Raw genomic sequence first — 15,306 nt, forward strand, 5'->3', positions numbered from 1 at the left:
TAAAGAAGGGAAAACAAGTTTAGTGTTGGACATGTTCAGTTTGAAGTTCTCTGAGATCTCTAAACAGAAATGTTAGTTGTACTAGTTTGAAGCTCAGGATAGAGATCTGGGCTAGAGACACACATTTAGGCATTATCAACAGATCCTTATTTAGAGCTATGGGAATGAATAATATGATGTATGGAGAGAATATAAAAGGAGAAAAGAGGCTCTAGGAAACAGCTTTATTTTTTTTAAAGATTTTAATTATTTATTTGACAGAGAGAGAGAGAGAGAGAGAATGACTTCATGAGCAGGGGGAGTGGCTGGCAAAGGGAGAGGGAGAAGCTGACTCCCCACAGAGCAGGAAGCCCTGTAGGGGTCTTGATCCCTGGACCCCAGGATCATGCATGACCTGAGCCAAAGACAGCCACTTAACTGACTGCCACTTAGAAGCCCATAGGAAACAGCTTTAAAAGATCACCAGTAGTACCTTGAAAAAACAAGGAAAAGTATTAAGTCATACGCTATCTAGTGGTCAAACATGATAAAAACTGAAGGTGTCCTTTGAGTTACTAAAATGGAAATTATTCATGAATTTCTTATATTTGCAAGCAAGTTCCATGGAGAGAGGGGTGGGGTGAGATGAAGCCAGATTGGATTGGGTTGAAGAATGAATGCCTGAGAAGTGAGGACCTACAAGTGGCATCATACAGATTTAGCCTGCACATTACCCATTCTATGCCTTAGTTTCCTCCTCTGCAAAATGGGAATGTGACAGTATCTGCCTCATAGGTTTGTTGAAGTGAGTACATTAATCAGTGTAAAATATCTCAAAAAAAACTGGAAGAAAAAAAACTTAGAGCACATCGCACAGCAATGTGAATATACATGACACCGCCGAACTGGTACATTTAAACATGGTTAACATGGTAAATTTTATGTTATGTGTATTTTACTACAGTTTAAAGAAAGAAAAATGTGGGGCACAGGGTAGCTCAGACAGTTAAGTATCTGCCTTCAGCTCAGGTCATGATCCCAGGGTTCTGGAATCGAACCCCGCTTGGGGCTCCCTGGTCAGCTGGGAGCCTGCTTTTCCCTCTCCATCTTCCCTTCCCCGCTGCTTATTCTCTCTCTCTCTCAAATAAATAAAATCTTTTAAGAAATAAAGGAAAACTGCCTATAGCATATAAAAAGTTATCACTCAGCACAGCACTGACACATACTAAGTGCTTAATAAGTATTAGATGTTTTAATAGTAATAGTACATATAGAGAGCAAACATGTACCTGGCAATTTTTAACATGCATAATCTTCCTTAGGCATTCTAGGCTCTTAATTTGCATAAGGTTCAATGTAATATAATGCATGTTTAAAACAACCACTTTAAAGAATAGTCATGTTTGGCATAACTGACATCATTCACACTTATTTGTTGATGGGAGTTTCAAGACTTACTGGTTTGGCTTGCTGTAACAGCATAATGTATTTATTTTGCTCAAAGTATCACTTCACTATTTTAAGACCTATGTATATTGATACTTGCTTTCAGTATAAATAGGCTGAATTGTCTAGGAGAATGATGTGATAATTAGGATGTTTCCGCAGACGTAACAAAATCCTGGTATATCACATTACAAAATAGAAAATATCATTCTTAGGACACCTGGGTGGCTCAGTGGTTGAGCCTTTGGCTCGGGGCGTGATCCCAGAGTCCCGGGTTCTAGTCCCACATTGGGCTCCCTGCATGGGGCCTGCTTCTCCGTCTGTCTGTGTCTCTGCCTCTCTATCTGTGTCTCTCATGAATAAATAAAATCTTTTTAAAAAAGAAATATCATTCCTGAAAAAATACATATATTGTTGAGTGATAACATGAATCCTAGGTGTAAGGGTCCTATCTCATACTAGACTGTCCATAAAATTGGTACTGTAAGAACCTAGAGTAGCCAAATTCATAGAGACAGAAACTGGAATGGTGGTTGCCGGGGTCTGGGGATGGTGGTGGAATGAGAGGGGGTTTAATGGGTATAGAGTTTTGGTTTTGCAAGATGAAAAGAGTTCTGGAGATTGGTTGCACAACAATATGAATATAGTTAACACCACAGAACTGTACACTTAAAATGGTTAAGTTGGAAAAGTCTACGTGTATCTTATCTCAATTAAGAATTTTCAAAATCAGGACTGCTTTTCATATATTTCAATGTAGGTAAAAGGGTTTTAGAAAAAATTGCAGTGCTTGAGTGCATTGAAGAACCATGGATGCAATTTAACATGCAGATAAAAATGTACATTTCCAACCCTTGTAAAAATCTGTTCTCTCACAATTTAATTAAGCTCCAATATTTTCCTCTGTACTCTCAGAAAATCACTCCACCCCACTTCTGATGAGCAGAAACTCAAGGCCCTCCTCTGATGTAGGCACAATGCTTTCCCCCCATCTTATCACTTCGGTGTATATCCAAAGAACTCTAGGGTTGGTGTACCTGTTCCCCTCTCTTCCACGAGGAATTCTCTTCCTGGCACCTCTGTTGAATTGGATGTGGCCACATTTCTTCTGTCTCCACTCCCTCCTACTCTAAGAAAAGCAGGAGAAGTGTTTCGTCTTCTTGTCAGAAATGTTTGTGCTCTTCTTGAACAATTTTTCCCTTTTAATTTTATGGCTACTGATATTTATCTGATTAGGTTTAGCTTTTCATGTGGCAGCTACAAACTAAATTTAATTTACAGCCCACCCAGTAGTGAGTGCATAATACATTCCTGGCCCTGCTTTATGCTCTGTCTTGCTAGCCTACATTTAATTCATGTTCAGGATCAGTCATTGCAGGAACTAGGCAGAGGCATTGATAAACCTAGCATACAGCTCTTGTTCAGGATTTTCTAAGTGCTTTATCTCTAGTGACTACAGAAGCAATGGGTTAAAAATAGCAAACGTAGTAAAGTTAAAATTCTTTCCAAAGAATTTAATGTCTTTACAATATCAGTTTTCTGTGGTTTCTCTTTTAAATGGAACTGAGCTTGATCTTTCCTATCTTAATTCCTTCCTTGCAGTTAATGCTTGGGAATTGCTTCGCCCACCATACTGCCCAACACCTTCTACTCCTCCCCACCCCCATGACCTTGTTCCTTGGTCCTGGCACTCTTGCTTCTTTCTAAGGACTCCCTTCCTCCACCTCCCACCTCCAGAGTGTGAAAGAAAGGCACAATGAGAAATTTACACAAAAGTCACCCAGTAAAGTTTATTGACATATCAGAAATGCTTTGTTTCTATTTTAATACTTTGTTTCATGTAGAAAAATTATCTTAGGTAATTCCCTTGCAAACACCACCTATAATACTTAACCTATGGGAGATTCTCTTCCAGAAGCCTTCTTTTCTCCAATTAGTTTTTCAAATAATTCCTAAAAAATGCCAGGTCCAATATTTAATCCATATATTGTGGCTTATGATTTTTTACCTCAAGGTCAAATCTTACCTTCCCCAGATGTTTCACACTACATTCCTGCTGATCTCATCAGTTTTAGTCAGGCAGTCTTCTCAGGATTTCCTAGATAAAGTTTTCCAATAGGAAATTCTAAGCCTTTACCTGAAACTAACCAGTTCCTTCCCATTCCTTAGATATCAATTAAAAATAATCTCTTCCAGGAAGTCTTTCATAGTTAGTTTAGGACATTTTGCCACACCATGCAATTCTCTTCTTTTTGTTTTTTATAACATGTCATCATAATACAGCTAAAGTACCATAATTTCTTTGTTGAGCATATGTACATATTTGAGTTCAGGTTAGCATGTCTTTCCAATTAGAGTATTTCACATTTTATACTGTGAACTTTCTTGGCATTCGAGAGATAACAATACACGCATCACTAGTATGAATTAAATGTATTAAAATTCTGTTTGTTCAAAGATGAATGTGTGTGTATACATATTTGATGGATCTTTTTAAGGGAAAACCTTTATTTTTCAGATTTGGTGCATATCATTGTATATCAACTTCTCAGTGATCGATGCTAATAAAGAGAAGCATTGGGGAGAATATCCAAAACTGTGGATAAATCACAATATTTTCTACTTGCTTTGGACTTTATAATATGCTTTAAGAATGGGCATACAATTTTTTAAATTAGTCATAATATCTAATGTTGGAGAGAGAAGGAAATTGATATTCTCATACACTGCTAGAAAGTAAATTTGTATAAGTTTTCTGGAGGGCAATTTGGCAATGTGTTTTAATAGCATTGTGACCAAGAAATTCCATCTCTATGAATTTCTCCTAAAGAATTCATTAAGGATATGTGCAAAGATGAGCTTAAATGTTGTTGTCACAGCATTATTTATGAGTGAGCAAAAAAAAAAATGTGGCAACAATATAATGGTTAGGGAATAAGTTAAATGAACGAGTCTTCATTATCTGTGTTTGAATCCTGGTTCTAGCAATTACTAGCTGTATGAACTTGAACAACTTGACTAATTTCTCTGACCCTCAGTTTTCTGATCTTAATATGGGGACAATAATAATGTTTACAGCATGGGGTTATTGTGAGAATTGAGTCAGATAAAACATGCCTGGCACATAATGAGAGCTTCTTATTATGGTACATTCATATAATAGAATATTCAGCCTTTAAAAATGGTGTTGCAGGTGGGATGCATGGCTGGGTTAGTCTGTAGAGCATGTGGCTCTTGATCTCAGGGTTATGAGTTCAAGCCTCACATTGGGCATAGAGCCCACTTAAAATAAAAATTAAAAAATAAATAAAAATGGTGTTGCAGGTAAATTTTAACATGGAAACATATGTGGAATGTATTGTTATTTTTGTTTTGTTTTGTTTCTACAGTAAAAATTCAGTTTATTCATCTGTTTATAACACAGTACAGGGGTGCCTGGGTGGCTCAGTTGGTTAGGGGTCCTGGGATAAATTCCCGCCCTGGGCTCCCTGTTCAATGAGGAATCTGCTTGTCTCTCTCCCTCTACCCCTCCCCTTACTCTCTCACTGTCCCTCTCTCAAATAAATAAAATCTTTTTAAAAAATAACAATACACAAGAAGCAAAGTGTTTCACATCATAGGTTTCATTTCCAATTCCTTGAACTGTTCATTTTTTGGCTAAAAGGAGAGACTAGTGGGGAAAGCCAGGCAATGCCTAGGCTACTAAAATAAAGCTGGGGTGGGGGGCAATGCTAACATCATTCTCACAGGGATGGCCACAAGGGGCTGTTCCTTACAAGCTGATTTTCTAGAACTGGTAGCAGAAAGCACAGGAGCACCACTTCTAGATGCTCACACTTCATTCAGCTCCACCACACAGGCACAGCAACACCTTCTGGTAGTTGCTCTTCCTGTCTTCCTAGATGTACAGAGACATGGCATACATTCTCTTGAATTCAGACCTAACTTTTAACATGTACCTTTCCTTCACTGTGGGCAACCATGTTTCTCATCAGGATCTTATCACAAGCCTCCTTACCCTTCGTGGAATCATAAAGTCAGTCCACAAAATAGGGGAGCTTGTTCTGAATACATTGGACTAGGGTCAGAAAAGCTTTTTCCAGGTCTCTTTTGACCTCCTCCTTGATCATAAGGGCTATAGCTCTTGTACCTTTCAAATTCTTTCTGGATGTGATACACACTTACTCAGTCATGATGCTGATCCCCTTGGGAACATCAGTTCCTTTCCTCTTCACTTCAGCATTAGAGATCATAGTATCTAGGCTCAAACAGTTCATAATCAATGACAGAGCCATCCTCTGCACTTCTACCTTTGCAAGGGCAACTGTCAGGAGAACTCACAGGTTGTGATAGAAACAGTATCCTTCTCCAAATCAGTCTTAGACATTTCCTTGTAGACTGTTAATTTCCCCTAGCACCTAATTAGTCTTTGAGCAGATGATCTCAGTGAGGGAGTCCTCATCAGTCCTCAGCACCTTCATGGGGGAGGCTTTCATCTCGGAAGCCTCATACTGAGCAGGTGTTTCAGTAGGCTCCAAATCGCCTTTTCCAGGTGGCCAGGCACGGCTGAGTTCAGTGCCGATGCAAATTCCTTTTTGGTCCTTGTCTGGTAGGTGAAGGCAATATGCTTGTCCCCTCATTGCTGCGGTTGGTCAGTATGTTGGTGACAGTGACTTCATCCACACCTTTAGTCTTGATGCCATTTCAATGTTGAAAGCATTCCACTTAGCATCAAAGTAGGTGTATATATATATTTTTATATATTCATTATTTTTTAATTTTTTATAATAAATTTATTTTTTATTGGTGTTCAATTTGCCAACATACAGAATAACACCCAGTGCTCATCCTGTCAAGTGCCCCCCTCAGTGCCCGTCACCCATTCACCCCCACCCCCCGCCCTCCTCCCCTTCCACCACCCCTAGTTCATTTCCCAGAGTTAGGAGTCTTTATGTTCTGTCTCCCTTTCTGATATTTCCTACCCATTTCTTCTCCTTTCCCTTCTATTCCCTTTCACTATGATTTATATTTTGATTGACCTGTATGCATATAGGGGTGTAGAGTCTTCACCTTCCAAGTGGAGTTTGCACAGAATTTCATGAAAAACAACAAAAAAGAACAAAAACAAACAAACATAAAAAGAATTTCATGAACAGTGGACATTTTGATAGATGCTGGCCCATAAGCTGAAAGCTGCAAGCATCCTCAGATGCAGAGCCAGAATGTGTTAAATAATAAAAAAAAATGGGGCTTCTAGGTGATTCAGTTGGTTGAGCATCTGACTCTTGATTTTAGCTCAGATCATATTGTCAAGGTCATGAGATCAAGCCCCATGTCTGGCTCTGTGCTTAGCACAGAGTCTTCTTGAGGGATTCTCTCTCCCTCTCCCTCCCCCTCTCCTCCTCCCCCAACTTGTGCTCTCTCTCTCCCAAATAAATAAAATCTTTAAAAAATTATAAAGAAAAAAATAAACTGCAAATAGTATGTACAGTAGGATCCAGGTCTGGAAAAATAAACACTGAGATATTATTACTATGGTCATCTCTGGATGGTGGGTGTTGCTGGTTTTTTTCCCATTAATTACATTTTATGCTGTGCTTTATAATGATTAAAAAGTGAGTCAGTTTCTGTTGAAAAAAAAAGATCAGGATGAGTAGATGGAGTACAGAGGGTTTTTAGGGCACTGGAACTACTCATTATGATACTGTAATGATGGATATGGATCATTATACATATATCCAAACCTATAGAATGTATAACATGAAGAGTGAACTCTAATGTAAACTATGAACTTTTCATGGTAATGACGTGTCAGTGTAGGTTCACCTCTTATAACAATTTAGCACTTTTTAAATTTTATTTATTTATTCATGAGAGACAGAGAGAGAGAGGCAGAGACATAGACAGGAGAAGCAGACTCCCCGCAGGGAGCCTGATGTGGGACTCGATCCCAGGACTGGGATCACGCCCTGAGCTAAAGGCTGAGCCACCCAGGCGTCCCACAATTTACCACTTTTGTTCAGCTTTTGATAGTCAGGGGAGGCTCTGCTTATGTGAGAGCAGAGGAAATCTTTGTACCTTCCACTCAATTTTGCTGTGAACCTAAAGCTGATCTAAAAAATAAAATCTATTAAAAGTAAATTAATTAAAAGATCAGATGGGAAAATGAATGAAGAATGCAGGGTAGCAAGGAATAGATATCCAAGTCTTATAAAACTATCATATATAATTCTAGTTGTTGTTTATATGTCATTAAACATTTAATTCTAGAAATATTTGATGATGGTGGTGATAATGGTGGTAGTGGTAGTAATAGTTACTATTTACTGAGCGCATACTATGTGCCAGTGCTATGTGAAACATTACATGCATTATCACCATTATCACATTTCATACAAATAGACACTTGAAACTCTTGTTACATTGCATATAACACTTCCATATAGCAACAAATAATATGTCCAATATATCCCTTTTTATACAAGTTTATGGAGAAGAGTTTCCTGACTTTTGTGAGAAGGGTCAGCTAGTAGCCTTATTGATTTAAATTAGGAATTTTTATTTTAACTATATTTTTTTTTAGAGAGAGAGAGCAGGGGAAGGAGCAGTGGCAGAGGGAGAGAGAGAATCCTAAGCAGGCTTCATGCACAGCATGGAGCCAGACATGGGCCCGATCTCACCACCCTGAGATTGTGACCTGAGCCAAAATCAAGAGTTGGATGCTTAACTGACCGAACCACCCATGCTCCTTGAATTAGGAATTTTCTTGCACTATCAACCCTAGAACGTGATTAGTACAGGCTAGTCTGAATTTCTGGCCAGTGAGCAGTCATTAGCTGTCTGATACCTCCTTCTTCATAGTCATCCTCTGGATAGAAACTGAACCAGGCTCAGGCCAATGAATATGGACTGTGTCTCTTCCAAAGTTAAATAGACAGTGCTATTAGGTATAATCTGCTCATCTGTGTATACCAAAGTAGATCATTTCGCCACAGTTCAAAAAAAAATTTTTAAGTGTGCCATTCAAGGCTTTCCAGCATCTTCACCCCCTCATCCTCAGAATCTTCTATCTCTCCAGAGATACCTTGCATTACACTCACACAGGACTAGCAACCTTTCCTAAAACATGTTTCCTAAAACTTTCTTAAAACATGTTTCTTAAAACATACCCAGAACTTTACTTTTTCTGTTGCTTATGCTGTCAAACTCTTCACCCTGCGAGGCCCAACTCACACTGCTGCTTTATGCCTTACCTGTCTCCCATCTCCCACTCCCTGTGCCCATTCCCTTAATCTTTGCTTTTTATCCCCACCCCACTTTGCCTCCATTTGACACTTATTTCCTTGTCTCTTATGTAATAATTTGCTCTCATGTCTGGACTGTAAGGTGTCTGTGGGTAATAACTATGGCTTATTTTTTTAAAGATTTTATTTATTCATGAGAGAGAGAGAGAGAGAGAGAGAGGCAGAAACACAGACAGAGGGAGACGCAGGCTCCATACAGGGAGCCTAATGTGGGACTCAGTCTTGGGTCTCCAGGATCACACCCTGGGCTGAAGGCAGGCGCTAAACCGCTGAGCCACCCGGGCTGCCCGGCTTATTTTTCTTTTAATCTCCCTTTCCCCTCTGAGCAGAAACACAGTTCCTTAAACATAGTAAGGGCCCAATAAATATTGAAATACTTAAGAGTTAGCCCTATTTTTCTGACAGTGGCTTGTTATGATAAGTAATTATGACTCATTGTCCAATGTAATTTAGATGTAGTGAATTTTCAGTGATCCCCATATGAATTTTCTATTATTCTATAACATTGGCTGTTTCCTCTACCTTCTAGCAAATGATTAGAAAAAACAAACTGGTTTTAATGCTTTCTTAAGCAAAATATAACTTGTGAGGGAAAATGCTCCTTGAAGAGTCATATGATACATTTAAAAATCTAATAAAAATTCAGACCAGTTACTTCATAAAAATACTTGTTTATCCAACATACCTTTTGAACACTCATTTCCCCACACACCAATTCACTCCTCTTACTGCCTTTCCTGGCTAGTACCCACCCATGGGTTTCAGCTAGGAACCTCAGACCAATCTGGAGCTCTTTGCTCTCTATCTTCCTTTTTTATTTTTTGTAAAAGATATTTATTTATTTATTTATTTATTTATTTATTTATTATCATGTTAGAGAGGAAGTGCATGTGAGCTTAGGGAAGAAGGGGTAGAGTGAGAGAGAATCTTTTTTTTTTTTTTTAATTTTATTTATTTATGATAGTCATACAGAGAGAAAGAGAGAGGCAGAGACACAGGCGGAGGGAGAAGCAGGCTCCATGCAGCCGACTCCACACTCAGGGTAGAGCCCGACGAAGGGCTTGATCCCATGACCTGAGATCATGACCTGAGCCAAAATCAAGAGTTGAATGCTAACTGACTGAGCCACCCAGGCACTCCTAAGGATTTTATTTTTAAGTAATCTCTACTCCCAATGTGGGACTCAAACTTACAACTCTAAGATCAAAAGAGTCCCGTGCTCTACTGACTGAGCCAGCCAGGTGACCCTCTTCTCACTTTCTCATCATTTTTCTAGTCCTCCTCCTCCTCTTCCTCCCACCCTTTTTCATTCAGACTTTCATTATCTTTTACCTGGCCTTTGATCCTGCTTCTAGTCCCTCTTCCCTCCACCCTCAATTTGTTCTGTATATGGTGCTAGGGTTGCCTTTCTAAAAGAGATATGATCTTGTTTAAAATGCCTTTGAGTTTTAAGAACTCAGAAGGATCTATGCTTCAGGTTTCCTGTCGGGCTCAAAGGCTAATGTCCAAAATCCATAATCTGTTTTCAGCTAAATTTCCCCAAATTTGCTTCCTTTCATGCCCTATAATATACCAAATATCAGCCACCCTGAATCTCTCAGTTCCCCAAACATGCCTCTGGCCGAGCATCTCTTCCCACTCCCTAAATACCTGCTTCCTCTTCTCTGTCTACTGAATTCCTACCTTCCTCTGTGAAGCCTTCCCTAGGAACACCAGGCAGAGGTATAGTCTCTGTGCTTTGACTTCCCACAGATCATAACGTGTTCTGGCACTGACGTATGGCCTAATTTTCCCTAGCTACACTTTGAATTTCTCAAGGACAGGAAAATGTTTTATTTTTCTTTGGATCCTCGGGGCCTAGCACAGTGGTTTACCTCATTAAATATTTCTGAATGCACAACTTAATGTGGTCTTAAGATATGTAAAAGTAAGATATGGTAAATTCATTATCTGGCATTTCAAGAATGAACCAGGATACAGGTAGAATGGATGAGTTCTAAAGGCAATTTTCAAGCCTCATTTTCACACTTAGCTTTAAATCCCCCCATTCTTTCATTTTCCTCTTGTGTGGGTCCTCATATGCTTTGAGATAAGACCAAAAAAAAGGAGAAAGTAGTCTATATGACAAGTATTGGAAAAAGCAAGAGTAAAATGTGCTGAAATACTTGAAAACTATTGCCTTAAGCCATTATATATTATGAAAGTGTGGTTTCCTCACCTGGGTTCTAAGATACTTGATGGGGTTATTTTGTTTCTTGTAAGAAAAAACTGGCAAGAAAAAATGAGGTGATTTTAAGATCCGTTGCCTTGAGAAGAGGAAAGTAGAGATAAAATGTTCTCTTAATGTTCTGCCTGGCATCTCTTATATTAAGTTATTTTGTTCTGTTATATATATGCTTATGATTAGCATAATTCTCAGTCATGAGTCAATTGGATTTTTTATTATTTCTTTAATTTTAAACTTAACTAATACTGTTGCTAACATGCATTAGGCACTCAGATATTTTAGATAACTTTCAACATTGACTTAATTAATGTTTAGAAATAATTAATCAGAAACATTAAAGCCAGCTTGACTTCAATTTATTTTTTTATTGAAGTATAATTAACATTCAATGTTATGTTAGTTTCAAGTATTGACTTCTTTAAATTTCAGTTTTTGACACCTCCTTCCATCCCCACTCCCATGCATGGTTCCTTTGGTCACCTTCATCAAATCAAACAGATAAAAAGACTTTCAAAACCGATAACCGATAATAAATGGAAACCTTATTTTTCTTTTAAAAAATGCCTGTTCCGTAATTCCAATTGAGATCACATGTGATTCTGTTTCTAATTCCAGGAATGGCTTTTCTAAAAGAAAAACAATTAAGGAGTCCTATATTTCTTTGAGTTATTACCTATTTTAATAAAATGATAGTTTCCAGAAAAACTGTATACTCTTCTACCTTAGTCTGGCCTCTTTCAAAGATCTGAAAGAAAAAAAATATTAATTTGTAGGTTCGTAATGACCATAATTACTATGTTTTTTTAAACCATCAGATGGAGAAAATTTTTTTGACAGATGAAATGGCCTGTATGCTATCATTTTGTGTTCATTTCTTAGTGATCTAAGGGACACTTTGTACCTCACTGGCTTATGTTCTGTGCTGGCGCGTATGTGTGCATGTGTGTGGGCGATTGCGCACACACGCGTGTGTTTAATAGCAAACACCTAATACACAGTTAAACCTTTTAATTATCCAAAGATTAGCCACAGAACTCAAAAGATCAAATCACCAGTCTGCCACAGGTGGTGGGATTTTTCTGACCCAAGTACAAGCAGACTTTTGTTCAAGGGGGGCTTAACTGTTATGAAGCACCTATTATTCACTTAGTGCTATAATGGGTACTTTACAACTGTGCTCTCATTTTGTCTCACAACATAAGGTCAGAAACTAACGATGAGAAAAATTTAGTAACTTAACCAATGTCCAGAGGTAGTGAATGTCAGAGCCAGGTTTAGCCCCAAATTACTGGATTCCTTTCCAGCTACCCTTTTCCTGTTTCAGTGGTTCAAAGCCATAGTATCTCATAAGACTGGTGTTTAGGACTCCAACTCCTACTTCCTTTCCCTCTCTCCCTCACACCATGGCTTCCCTAAAGTCCAGCCTGTCATCCAGTAGCAAAAAAGTATGGTAAAAAGATGTTTTTCCTTTTCAGTAGATAAAACATTCTTTAACTGTCTTTGTGACTCTGGAGCTCTTTTAGAAGTTCTTAGTGAAAGAACCTAAAATTAGTAGGTAAGATGACCTCTGGTTTATCTGTGCAATTTGTTTTGTGCTTCCTCTAAAAGAGATTAATACGTAAAAAATTGATTGCATGTTGTTGTTTGATTATTAAGCTTGAAATCAAGATAAATTTAACTGGTCAGTAATATAAATTGTAAAGCAATCTATTTCCATAGTGACAGAATATATGTTATAAACATTTAAAATGAAACACAAGTAGAAAGTGAGTTAAATGGGAAAATAGAAATAATATTAGCTTTCAATCTGGGCACTGATTGAATGGAAAAATCAAGATTTATTTTCAGCAGCTTAATGGTCTGATAGATATCTTAAATTGCATATTTCTTTATATGCATCTTTTTTTTTTTGAGAGAGAGAGAGAAAGAGTGAGCAGGGAGGGTGCAGAGGAAGAAGGAGTGAAAAAGTCTCAAGCAGGCTCCATGCCCAGTGTAGAGCTCAATGCAAAGTTCTAGCTCATGACCCTGAGTTCATGACCTGAGCCAAATCAAGAGTCGAATGCTTAACTGACTGAGCCACCCAGGTGTCCCTCTTTATATGCTTTCTTTAACCATGATTTTCTACTTTTGGCTATTGAACTTATTTTTTTTAATTTTTATTTATTTATGATAGTCACACAGAGAGAGAGAGAGAGAGAGAGAGAGAGAGAGAGAGAGAGAGAGACAGAAGCAGGCTCCATGCGGGACTCGATCCTGGGTCTCCAGGATCGCGCCCTGGGCCAAAGGCAGGCGCCAAACCACTGCGCCACCCAGGGATCCCCGGCTATTGAACTTATTAACCTTTTGGGCAGGAGGATGCCTGAAAGTAAATCTCTGATCTCTTTTTTACCCGTAAACATTCAGTATGAATCTCTGAGAGATTTCTTACATTATCACAATGCCATTATTACATCTAGCAAAATTAAGTTATTCTTTAATGTCATCTAATAACCAGTCCATGTTAAAATTCTTACTGTTCTCAAAATGTTTTTTTAGTGATTCAAACATGTTCCAACCATGATCTCTCAGATCTCTTGTTTTTTAAGATTTTATTTATTTATTTGAGAGAGAGCTCACGTACAAGCAGCAGGGGAGGGGCAGAGAGAGAAGCAGATGCTCCACTGAGCAGGGAGCCCTACATAGGGCTCATTCCCAGGACCCTAAGATCATGACCTGAGCCGAAGACAGCTGCTTATCCAACTGAGCCACCCAGGCGCCTCTCAGGTCTCTCTTATTTAAAACAGCCTTCCCCTCCTGTTTTTCTTCAATGCCACTTATTTATTGAAGAAACCAGGCCATTTGTCCTGTAGACTGACCCATATTCTGATTCTGCTTACATGTGGTATTTCATGTTTTTTTGTTCACTGCATTTCCTATAAACTGATTTGATTACATTTTCCTTTACTTTTAAATAAGCCCACAGCTCATGTCAATATTAGCTTCTGGGTCAACATTTAAGTCAATGTATGGTTTAAGTTGCTCCTTTCTGGGATCCCTGGGTGGCTCGGCGGTTTAGCGCCTGCCTTTGGCCCAGGGCACGATCCTGGAGTCCTGGGATCGAGTCCCACGTCGGGCTCCTGGCATGGAGCCTGCTTCTCCCCCCTCCTGTCTCTCTGTCTATCATCAATAAATAAATCTTTTTTTTTTTTAAAAAGTTGCCCCTTCCCTTGCAGGCAGTTAATGGATAATTTCTTCTCAGTTGGGGCTGCTAGGTGTTTTCTAGGTATTAGGGAGCTTGAGAAAATGAAGCTGGAAGTTAATGTTCTGTTCCCTCCCCCTTAGCTTTATTGATATGTAATTGACATACAACATCATTTAAGTGTAAGGTGCACAACATGATGATTTGATTTATGTACATATTGTAAGGTGATGACCATGGAAGTTAACTTTCTAAATACATAGCAATTCCTAAGTGTTCAGGAACTATTCCTTTTATGTAATTTTCCTTTCCTAGTAACAATTGAGTTTATGTTTTAAGAGGTTTGAAAGCACTCAGCTTTTAGCTCCTTATCCCAGAGCCCTAAACATAAGTAACCACCCTGCTGAAATAGCTTGTGTATTAGTTTGCTAGGGCTGCCATAACAAAGTACCACAAACAGGGGGCTTAAACAACAGAAATTTAGTTTCTCACAGCTCTAGAGGCTGGAAATCTGAAATCAAGGTGTTGGCAAGATTGATTTCTTCTGAGGGCTATGAGAGAAGTGTCTGTGTGTTCCAGGCCTCTGTCCTTAGCTTATAAATAGCCATATTTACCTTCACATGATGTTTTCTCTACACATATGTCTGTCTCCAAATTTCTCCTTTTTTATAAGGACATATTGGATTAGGGCCCACCTTCATAAACTTATCCTAACTTGATTACCTCTGCAAATACCCTATCTCCAAATAAAGTCACATTCTGACACACTAGGGATCAGGACTTCAACATACTGGATTTTTAGGTGGGGGGCACAATTCCAACCATAACAGTTTGTTCACAGTATATGGTCTTTAGCTTTACCTTTATTCCCTGACTTGTTAAATAGGATATAAAATCATTGATACCTAGAACGTAACTTTTTTTCTGCAGTACCTTAAGTAGCATCCATTAAATTATCGACTTACATGCTGGCCCTGTATTTCTAGCATCTCCTCCTTTTGTATCTTTGCAAATGTAAACTTTCCAATACATATTACAGTCGTTTTATCTTACCTGGCTTGGATAAATTAAGCTGGGTTTAGACACAAATGTAAAGGAACTCCATGAAATGAAGCCATTTAAAACAAATGATGCCAGGGTGCCTGGGTGGCTCAGTCAGTGAAGCATTTGCC

General features: G+C 38.6%; 1 protein-coding gene and 1 pseudogene across 4 annotated transcripts in view; one reads left to right on the top strand and one right to left on the bottom strand.

Annotated features, from left to right (window-relative positions):
* The window catches only part of LOC121483598 (PABIR family member 1-like), a 70,003-nt gene that overhangs the window by 10,128 nt on the left and 44,569 nt on the right, over nt 1–15,306 (top strand). The gene's annotated exons all lie outside the window — the stretch shown is intronic.
* Nucleotides 5,264–8,169, bottom strand: LOC121483042 (annotated as a pseudogene).

Source organism: Vulpes lagopus, chromosome X (genome assembly GCF_018345385.1).
Source record: "Vulpes lagopus strain Blue_001 chromosome X, ASM1834538v1, whole genome shotgun sequence".
Taxonomy (NCBI): domain Eukaryota; kingdom Metazoa; phylum Chordata; class Mammalia; order Carnivora; family Canidae; genus Vulpes; species Vulpes lagopus.